This window comes from Drosophila arizonae, chromosome 6 (genome assembly GCF_054131065.1).
Source record: "Drosophila arizonae isolate 15081-1271.41 chromosome 6, UAZ_ARI_1.0, whole genome shotgun sequence".
Classification (NCBI taxonomy): domain Eukaryota; kingdom Metazoa; phylum Arthropoda; class Insecta; order Diptera; family Drosophilidae; genus Drosophila; species Drosophila arizonae.
In genome coordinates this window covers 584,411-595,702 of record NC_142926.1, presented here as the reverse complement: position 1 = coordinate 595,702, position 11,292 = coordinate 584,411, and the positions used below count along the sequence as shown (strand labels likewise).

Genomic DNA, 11,292 nt, shown 5'->3' with positions numbered 1-11,292 from the left:
CAGACGGACAGGGCCGAATCAACTCAGCTTGTCGCCCTGATCAAGAATATATATACTTTGTGGGGTTTGCCACGCCTCCTTCTGCCTGTTACATACTTTTAACAAAACCAGGTTCTGTGTATAAAAAGATCGATCATAACTTATATGTCCACGACCACTAAGGTTGACCACTGAATCGATTTAGCCCTGCCCGTCTGTCTGTCCGTCTGTCCGTCCATCCGTCCGTATGTATGAACGCATCGATCTCAGAAGATATAAGAGTTAGAGACTAGAATCTTTATTCCTAGGTCCGTGTATATTTATTTATTAAAAAGATAGATAAGATAGATAAAACTATATTTATATAACCTAAAACGTACAGAAAATTGAGTAGTCTTTAAGTTTGTAGAAACTGTACTCATAGGCTGATTCGAACGGAATACAATAGAAAAACGTTAGAATTATTCATTTTTAATCAAAAGAAGGAGAAACGCATTCAAACGGCAATGGAGAGTGGTGGTGGTGGTTGTCGACGGTGGTGGTAGGGGTTGGTTGTTATAGCTGCTGGTGAAACCCTCTAACTGGATAAAAATGGCGGCTGCAGCGCAATAGTCTCGCCGAAGGGTAGGTAGCGGAAAATATTCAGAAGCAGGGCTTTCAGTATCGAAAATAAGGCTGAAAACCCAAAAGTTTGCCCAAGATAAAAAAAAAAAAAAATTAAAAGAAAAACAATAAAAAACAACCCTTAATTTAATGTTATTGGTCATTCACAAAGCATATTTGTGTCGGGCTTTGCGCTGAAAGTCTTCAAAAAGATCTTATGTCTTCGTTATAAGCCAATGCAGATTTCAGATCAATCAGGAGTTCTTGTGGAACCCTCCATACAGTGCGATATGCACTTGAATGGATGAATTGCCATTTACCTTCTAATTAATTAAATTTTCAAAAATTGTAGACTATGTCTGACGCATTTGGTTAAATGTAGATAATTACTTGTTTTACCTATCCACACTACACATCGGATATTGTAAATCAAGAAAACGGCAAATTTGACAAGTCGACACATCCAAATATATCATATATGTATATATTCCTAATCATATATATTCCTAATCATACTCTTCCTATTGGAGTTACTTCTTCTGCTGAGATAACTAACCCAAGTCATGATACCCTGCCAGGCAAGCTCAAACCTGATTCGGCCTCCTGGCCACACTCTCCACTCTGAGCAGAGTGCTGCCACTGCTTGAACCAAACAACGACACAGCATTGTCTGCATTGCTCGGGCTAGCTGAAGCGATATGTTGCAACTACAGTTGTCTGTGGCTACAGAAATGGAGCATATCAGCAAACTCCGAAAAGTGCAAACACTTCACCTTCGCCACCCGACGAATGAACTGTCCTTCCTTCCGACGGTAGATACAGTCAAGTACATATGACTAACGTAGGTAACAGAAGGTTATCCTACAAAGCTCAAGTAAAGAACAAAAAAGCACACCCAATCCTTTATAAAACCATCATGACATACGGCCTCCCATTCCAATATTCAAATACTTCTTGCCGCCATTGAGCTGATGTATGGTTCTGAGGACCCAGTCCATTAACGAAGGCCCACAATATAAGCCTGTATAACTGTCAATCTCTCTATAAGTAATACAAATTATTTATTGTCAAGTTGACAGATTGCAACTAAATAAATAAAAGAAGAAAAAATTTTGTTTTTGTTTTTTAAGAATCTGTGTCACTGTCCTAAACATGAATGATTCTTAGTTAGGTTAGCCGTATAATTTTGGGTGTTTTACGAATAACAAATTCAGCCTTGTGCAGGCAGCCAAGCAGATGTCCAGTTAAACTAATCCACGTCCAGACTCTCGTATTACACAGACAATTATGTAAATTGGTCATTTCGAAACATCCACACAAAATTGCAATAAAGTGCAGGAAACACGTGACAAAACAAAAAAAAAAAAAAAAAAAAAAAAACAGCAAAAAGAGGGTTGTTCGAATATTTTAAAAATTGAAAACAAAAAAGGAAGTTAGAAAATATGTTTGACCACGCGTAAGCTGACCGGCTGGGTGAATAAATATATGGGAAACGTGCATAATTTTTGGGATAGTTTTTTATGGATTGTCCAGTAACAGATTTTATAAACGGGTTTTCTTTCCCAGCGACTTAAACCAGTTGATCACTTCACAAAGTTTAGCTAACCAAATGAAGCCAAGGGACTTGGATGGACACATGTCCCAGCATTATAGCGACCCCAGCTCAGCGGATGGACAACCGTAGTGAACATCAAGACAAGCATTTGACTTGCACAGTGGGGCCTCTGCGGCACAGCGAAATCAGGTACTAAGCGATTTTAAAAGTGGTCATATGAAAAACGTACTACTGGTTGTAGCCGAAAGATTTTGAAAACGTCAATTTTAGGGTAGTATACTCAAATTGGAAAGCGCAAAGTTGTGAAAAGCAGCGAGTTTTTGTGAAAAATATCCCACTTGTCAATTGAATTGTAGGAAAAATCTTGCACTAATTTTTGCAGTGTTGGTTGCGATTTAAAGAATGGACTATTACTAATAGAATACTAAAAAATTATGTTAATACGCCTTTTCATTGCGGAGCTGGTTTAAATTTACTAAACCTCTAAATTTGACCATTTTTTTTTACCTAAAGTAGTCTATATCTTTTGAGTTCCGCCGAGTTCCGAGCATCGATTTATACACACGTGTTGCTGAATATGTCCTCTTTAATATAAATAAAACTTTTGCTGCCCCTAGGTGTCCCCCCGGGTTTCTATAGCAAAAAACTAACCCAAAGTCGGCATAAAAACGCACAAAATGTACTAAAAAAGGTCAAATTTGCATGCAGATGACTACTTTACAGAAAATGAAAAAAAAAAAATTTTTTTTTTAAATTTTTTTTTAAATATTTTGTTATTTGTTTTGTTATATTTATTGCATATAATTTAAATAAAATCAATTTCAACAAAAAAAATGCTAGTTTTTCATAGAAAAACATACATTTTAGGACAAAAATCACATTTTTCAGGTTTGAGGTAAGACTGTGAAACACCCTGTTAACGCATCACCCTGTATTTTGGCCTATTTATAGCTTGAAGAATTCTCTTTCGAATGCTTTTTAAATTTTTGAAATATCTTGCTTGGTTCAAAAGTTATGATTTTTGCAACGCAAAATGAGCAAAGGCCCCACTGTGCGTTGGTCAAGCGCAAGACCGGAATACCCTCTGCTAACCCAGAGCACCTCTTAAGCAGAACAGAACAACCCCTTTTCCTTCTAATATCTCCAAAGAAAGCTATTGCGTTACCTTCTCAATTGTTTTCTATTACCTAAAGCCGGTTTTGCTGCCTTGACCACTGCCCTGAGCTACGAGAAACCTTATCAAAGATATTTTGTATGGAAAACTCAATTTCCTATCAATCTTCCGTCCAATAAACCTAGCCATCAAATTATAAGCAACTCATAAACAACGTTCTAAGGTCTCGTCAAGATCAATTTCCGAGATCACGAGACTAGACTAAGCTTGATGTTATATACTGTTGTAGTAGAAAAAGGTTTAAGTGTTTCTTCGATGATTGCTCTTTATTGAATGAATGAATTATATGGATCAAAAAATGTCTTAAGCTAAAAGTACATAGATTTCTCATTGTATGTCTCTGCCGCTGAAGGCAGCAGAGCGAGAGAGCGCAGTATGTATTTATGTATATGCAAAGGGCATATACATTAGTTCTCTTTATGAGCCGTTGGTTTGTCAAGCGGTCAAATGCTGACACAGCTATATGAGCCGATGCTGCGGAAGGCAACAGTGGACATATATATATAAATGTATACAAGTGGCAGCCGTTGGCTTGCCAAGCGATCAATTGCTGACGAGGCTATGAGCGGTCCACGTGTGGCCGATTATATTTAGTACATTTATGTTTACCTGATCGCTTCTTGTATATGTGTATATAGTGTACATCACTATGTGTCGGATATATATATTATTATTATATGAGACATACTACACTGTGTTCATCAAGAGTCTAACTTAGACCGATTCAAAAATTACATATTGACACTCATAGTAAACTGTTTCGACTAACGTCGGCCTAGACGCCTGTTAAGAATTGACTACAAATTATTTGTCTACGCCCACTGTCGCCAGTGGAAAATTGGGTCTGAAAATTGAGCGGTTTCCACAAATTCTGCTCGTCATCCTGTCATCTGTCACTAGACAGTTATCACCTATTGAACCCACTTGAAAGCTACAACATCCAGATAGACGAGCGATTAATTAAATTACCTGCAGCATAACCAAACAAGTAAGAACGAGTATATAGGGCCATTTTCAAGTCTCTATTGCGCAATAAAAAACAGGGCCTGATCCCATTAAAATTGAGAAATCATCTATAGCTATTCCCTTTTTGTACCGTGAACCCATTGAAAATGGTAAATCAGGGTATAATGATTTTGTTGAAATGTAAGTAACAGGCAGAAGGAGGCGTGGTAGACCCCAAAAAGTATATATATTCTTGGTGAGTCGATTTCACCCTTTCCGTCTGTCTGTCCGTATGTATGAACGCGTTGATCTCAGAAGATATAGAAGCTGGAGATTTCAATTTTTTTAAATGTCCGTATATATAGCGCGCATATGGAGCTTATCTCCAAAAAACGATAACTCATAGCGTTGTTTTGTTATCGATTAAAAATTTTATAGAAAATCTGCTTCTACATCTTTAAAGCTAGAGTCTCCAAATTTTAAACATAGTATATTCAGATTATTTTTATACAATTTCGGTTTTTGTTATATTTTGAATACCGGCCAGAGCCCCCAGTGAAGGCCAGATATCAGTATAACTAATTGTGAATGATTTGGCATTTTGAAAAATTTTTTCTAGTATTTAATAGAATATGTTTGGCCAATTAACAAACGCATGTGCAGCAGCTACTGCAGTTTTCCTATACGTGGGCACACGTACACACACATACACTCAAACTTATTCTAGCATATTCTAAGAATCCCGTTGCGATTGATTTGTCTTTGCATTGTTTTTGAATTTCCAGCCGCTACACTGGCTTTTCTTTGCTATGCGGCGTCATAACAATAATGTGATTTCGTTTTAACTACTCTTGATCGAAACGACGCGGTCGTGCTGTAGGCTGAAGCGCCGACGATCTTTATTTTAGCTATTTTGACAAACATGCTGTTTGGGTTGGATGCGAGTTCAAATCCCGCTGAAAACACTTTTTTGTAAATTGCAAATTTTTGTTAGTTTAGCTTTTTTATATTTTATTAATTTTATAAAAATGTTTCCTTCCGTGCTATCAATGCCTATTAAGCCTACTTATGTGTACATATACATAAATGTAAATGCCGATTGCCACGCCCCTAATGGCCGTAGACTCAATTTTAGCCAGTTTTTAGAACGAGCAACCGGTAACCTAAATGCAAAATTAGAATTCTTACGCTCAAAAAATGTGAAAATTACAGGGTATTATAGGGAGGCATATCACGCCTCTAAAGAGGCTTAAAAATTTTTTTTGGGGCATCGATAGAGGAGGCCACCAGTAACTTAACTATCCAAATTTGAAGCTTCTAGCTCTTAAACTGTAGGAGATATAAACTTTTGCGGTTTGCCACGCCCCCTATAGGCGGACATATATCTACCATAGCTCGTTGGACGTGGGTGGTCAACCCGCGTATATATACAAAATTTCAGGTTTCTAGCATCAATAGTGCCTGAAATATAGCAGAATTCGAAAAATCACTATATCTTCAGGTCCGATTTGCCACACCCCTAGTGGGCGTAGATATATAATTTTTTCACCTATCTTCATAGAATTAAAACATCAGCTTCATGCAAAATTTCAGCATTCTAGGTTTACAACTTTAGGAGATACAGTTTTATCCGATTTGCCACGCCCCTAATGGGCGGAGATATATCCGCCATAGCTTGTGATCTTGGGTGATCGGCGCGGACCTACATACCAAATTTCAGCTTTCTAGCTCTTCAACAAACATGATTTCTGGTATATCGGAAAATGCATTTTCCGATTTGCCACGCCCCTAGTGGGCGGATCGGGAAAATTATAACACTTTATAAATCGGAGATATACTCGAGTATCTGTTCCAAATTTCAAGTCTCTAGCTTCAATAGCGCCGAAATAGATTGCGTTCATACGGACAGACGGACAGACGGACGGACGGACAGAAGGACAGACGGACGGACAGCAAGACGGACATTGCACAAAACCAATATACTCATTTAGGAGTCTACAGCCACTAGGGGCGTGGCAATCGGCATTTATAGTGCCCGAATCGCGGCATTTATATGCGTCAGCCATCTATTTATGTATTTCTATTGTACATATATATAAATGAAATTTAAACAAATAAGAAAGCTCTAGTCGAGACTGCTCGACTACGAGATCCCCTGAACCCTTGGAGCAATAGCTATTTCAATCATTTTTTGCGTCTTTCTACTTACACAAGAAACACGCACACACACACACACACACACACACACACACACAAACACACACACGTACGCACGCACACACAGGCATACATACACACACACATATACACAAACATTTACACACACATACACAAACAAATACAAGCATACACACGCATGGGCGCAGTGTGCGCTTACTATGAGAACTTATTTGTTTAATAACTTTTTTTATGGACGCACGATCTTCATAAAACTCAGATTATGATTACAACATGGATATGCATGTATTTGCTAAAGCACAAGTCTCTAGTATTTGAAATACGCTTTTTACAAAAGTGAGGGTGAGGGGGTGAATATAGAGGTGGGGGGTAAATTTTAACAAAAACCGAAATTATATAAATCTATATATATAAAAGAAAGTTGTGTAAAAGTGAAGACTGCTTATAACTTGATTTGGGCTGAACCAATTTTCATGGTTTTTGATTTGTTGGATTTGTCTCCGCAACGAGTTTAGTATAGGGTCTTAAAAATACTGAAAAAATTTGCCGAATACTTGAAAAACGCGGTTTTTTCCCCAAATGTTCAAATTTTTTTTATACCCAGTAGGCTTGGTAACAGTGACAGTTTTGACAATAGTGTAGAAGTAAATAAACAAATGTAGTCAGTCAGTCTACGGTCTCCTGACCTCGAGCAGACCTGACTATTCAAAAAAAAAAAAAAAAAAAAAAAAAAAAAAAAAAAAAAAAAAAAAAAAATTTCAAATCAAAAGGAAAAATATTTCAAATCAAAAATCTGCAAAAAATCAAAAGATTAAAACCTGACTGTTCAAAAAATAAATAAAAAATTAAAAATTCGAAATTAAAAAAAAAAAAGGTAATTATTAAAAAGTGTATTTTTGGCTTTTTATATTTTCGGACTTTTAAACTTTATAAATATTTCAAATCAAAAATCTGCAAAAATTAAAAAAAAAAATCAAAAGATTAAAACCTAACAATCAAAAATAAATAAAAAATTCAAAATTCAAAATTCGAAATTAAAAAAAAAAAAGTTAATTATTAAAAATTGTATTTTTGGACTTTTACAAAAGCTAAATATCTCGAAAGTTCAGGTATTTGTTTGTCTCAAACATAAATTTGTGTAAATTATTTATATTTATATTTCTCGATTGTTTTATATGGTTTTGTGCGAGGGCAGTATTACTATTAATAAAAATGCCGCGTCCTAGAAGATCTAATCTTTCCCGGCGGACCCATAATGCAATTAGGCAACGGAATAGCGCGAGTCAATTATCTGACGAAGAGCGAGAAATCGCCCGAGAAAGGCTCCGCGTTAGTACCCAGGGAAGAAGGGCCTTAATTCGTGCTTCTCAAAGAGAGGCAGCCCGTGAAATGGCAATAAGAAATGGTTCAAGGATTGATTTGAATCGAGCAGCGTTTCGATATGATTGCACCATTGATTACAGCTTGAATCGTTTAGTTTGCATTGGTCCAATGGACGTTGTTTGCTAGCATTGTGGCGCATTGAAGTTTGCTGGTGAAACGCCCGGTTTGTGCTGCCTTAGTGGTAAAGTGACATTGCCATTAGCGGTCACCATAGCCATTGCGTTCCCTGCTTTATGGCGAAACACTAGAATCACGACATTTTCTAGCGAACACTCAAAAATACAATGCCTGTTTCCAAATGACATAATTTGGGGCGGAAAATATTGGAGACGGATATTTAAGGTAATTTACGTTAAAAATTTTATTTTCTATGACTGCCAAAAAAAAATTTTGAATAATGTAGTTTGTTAGATTTCTGTAAATAGTGTTTGTAAATATAACTATAATAACTATGGCTTTGAATTTAAAGATTCAAGGCCAGATTTGGGCAATATGGAAGAACAACTTGACCGGCGTCAAGAAATGAACACAGCTATGAAAAGAGCAATTCTCCATGATTTGCATGCTTAGAAATTTAAACCAACCAAAACTGTGCAATGGAACGCGTTTGGTGATAAGAAAACTGATGAGCAATGTGATTCACGCGTTGATACTCAAAGGAAAATTTAAAGATGAGGAAGTTCTTATTCCTAGGATTCCGATGAGCTCAACAGATATGCCCTTTGAATTTAAACGAATTCAATTCCCGCTTCGTCTTGCCTTCGCCATGACGATCAACAAGTCACAGGGCCAATCTTTGACTATTTGTGGCCTCAATCTAGAAAATGCGTGTTTTTCTCATGGTCAATTGTACGTGGCATGCTCACGTGTTGGCAAACGATCCGCATTATTTATAATGTCGTTTACAACAAGGTGCTTGAATGAAAATCCGATTAATAAATTTATCAGTGTATCCCAGCCTGAACAACATAGCTTTCAACAATTTTTTACCTAGAAATAATATAGAGGGCAATGCAACGTTTGCCGGGCCAGCTAGTTATATATAAGCATACATAAAGAATTTGGACGCTCTGACAATAAAGGTGTAGAAGATATAATTTTATAACTGTTTATCGATAAGGGGTTTATCGATAAAAATATCGGGATGAGTTATCGATTTTTAATGATCAACTTGATATCCGCGCTGTAAATACGGACATTTAAAAAAAAAATTTAAAAAAAAGTCTCTAGCTCTTATATCTTCTGAGATCGACGCGTTCGTACATACGGACGGACGAACGGACAGACAGACGGACAGGGCCAAATCGACTCAGCTCGTCGCCCTGATCAAGAATAGATATACTTTGTGGGGTCTGCCACGCCTCCTTCTGCCTGTTACATACTTTTAACAAAACCATTATACCCTGATTTCCCATTGAAAATGGGTTCAGGGTATAAAAAAAAACATCGAAGAGGTCTCGAACCTCCCCTACTCTAGCATAATTTGCGTCGCCCTTAGCACCCGCGCCACTGCTTTGCTTGATCAGCCAGTTGCTAAAATTGAATAGCTTAATAAGAGAGCGTCATCAGACAAAACTACAGTAACGGCTAGAAAGTGCAGAAATCAATCGAAATTCTATGAACGTGAGAAAAGGCGCGTTTCTGTCTGCACGCATAGAATAGACGATGAGTGTGTGCACATGTATAGGAAAATCGCGCTAATCTGCTGCTAGCTTGAAGCCAGTACTCAATACATGGACAATGGATATAAATATATGTATAATAAAATTCAAAATTGTATAAATTATATATGTATGTAATTTGAATGCAATGATTATAGCAATACTATCGATGATTTTCCAATTTTAATGGGATTACGCCCGGTTTTTTGTTGCGCACTAGACTTGAAAATTGCACTATATATTCTGGTTGACAGTAGAGCTGGGAAATCCATCGAGGCCTCCACGGATAGTATCGATGGAACTTGTGAAGTGCGATAGATCGATGGGAATTTTTCGATTTCGATCTGTGGAAGTTGCTTGGAGCGTGGTAGCCTGTAAGGTACAATAACAATAAATTGCAATATTTTTTTATTAATTGTAATTTTGTAGCTTTCAAAAGATGAAAATAGTTAGGTACATAATATACAATAGCAATGAACAAGTTCTTACAGTCCTCTCGTAAGTATTTTACACGGATATAATTGTAAGCCCTTATGAATGTTAAAATAATATTTATGTATACCAGCAAGCTCTGCCGAATCGAAAAGAACATTTGGAAAAACAGGAGCGATTGCTTCGGACCGAAAGTCGAGTTTAAAGTCAACTATAGTCAACACTTTGGTATTTATGAACAAAAACTATTGGCTTATTAATCAAAAGACTTATTTTTGACTTATTCTGTCAGTATTCACCAGGTTAAGTTATCAAAATGAAGTTATTATTATTATTTTTTTCTTACGCAATAAGTGATTCTTGTTGACATCAAAGTTAAGGTATTTTCATTTAAGCACAAGTGATTCTCCTAACTATAGATATCATGTTAAAGTTATATCTTTTTTGTTTCTTACTTATTTTTGTTGACACGAAAATCTTGGTTTTCTTTGAAAAGTTATAAAATTAGTTCAAAACATTATTAATAATTTTGAGTTTTATTCGCTGGGCTTAAACAATTTTTAAAAAAATTTTTGAAACCTTAAACTAATTTTAAATTACCGATGGAAACATCGATGGTATCGATGGTTTTTTCCATGTGGCGGTCCAGTGGTGCCACCATCGATGGATTCCGAGCTCTACCTGAAAGTATATAAAGAAGTAATGCAGGTCGATTTTTATGTTCCCCATAAACCAATAGATTATTATTATTATATATTATTAATGTTCCTTAATACTGTAATACAAATATAATTCGAAAATATTCAAAAGGTAGCTTTAATAGAGCTGTAGGATTGGTAAAGCCCAAACACAAGGAGAATCTGCCGTTGGTATCAATATAGGAATTGGAAACAAGAAAAATAATAATAATAGTTTCCAGTATTAGTAAGGAAGCAACAATTTTGTCAATTATTTTCTTGGTTTAAAGTCTCCAATTTTAACTTCGACGAATGAATACGATTAATACATTTTTATACGATTAATACATGAGTTTTTATACCCTAACCCATTGAAAATGGGAAATCAGGGTATAATGGTTTTGTGAAAATTATATAACAGGCAGAAGGAGGCGTGGCAGATCCCATAAAGTATATATATTCTTGATCAGGACGACGAGCTGAGTCGATATAGCCCTGTCCGTCTGTCCGTCCGTCCGTATGAGCAAAAGGATCTCAGAAGATACAAGAGCTAGAGCGCTGAAATTTGGCGTGCATACTCGTGTATACCATAGGCAGTACAAGTTTGCTTTATTTTTTCGATAACTTATCCGATAACTTTTTTATCGAGAATAATCGAAAAATCGACATTGTTTTTTTAGCCTAATTTGAACCCTTTTAGACCTG

General features: G+C 36.3%; 2 long non-coding RNA genes across 3 annotated transcripts; one reads left to right on the top strand and one right to left on the bottom strand.

The window, feature by feature from the left end:
- Positions 1-6,752: 6,752 nt before the first annotated feature.
- LOC149268302 (uncharacterized) lies at positions 6,753-8,696 on the top strand. 2 transcript variants are annotated; one of them, XR_016270776.1, is made up of 3 exons: positions 6,814-7,543; positions 7,630-8,159; positions 8,287-8,696. It is a non-coding gene; the product is annotated as an uncharacterized LOC149268302 (long non-coding RNA). The 2 variants fall into 2 exon arrangements; XR_016270775.1 differs by lacking the exon at positions 8,287-8,696 and having other exon boundaries at positions 6,753-7,543; positions 7,630-8,269.
- On the bottom strand, positions 7,189-10,481 carry LOC149268301 (uncharacterized). Its single transcript, XR_016270777.1, has 2 exons — positions 10,257-10,481; positions 7,189-9,850 (listed from the first exon to the last, which is right to left on the bottom strand). It is a non-coding gene; the product is annotated as an uncharacterized LOC149268301 (long non-coding RNA).
- Positions 10,482-11,292: the final 811 nt, after the last annotated feature.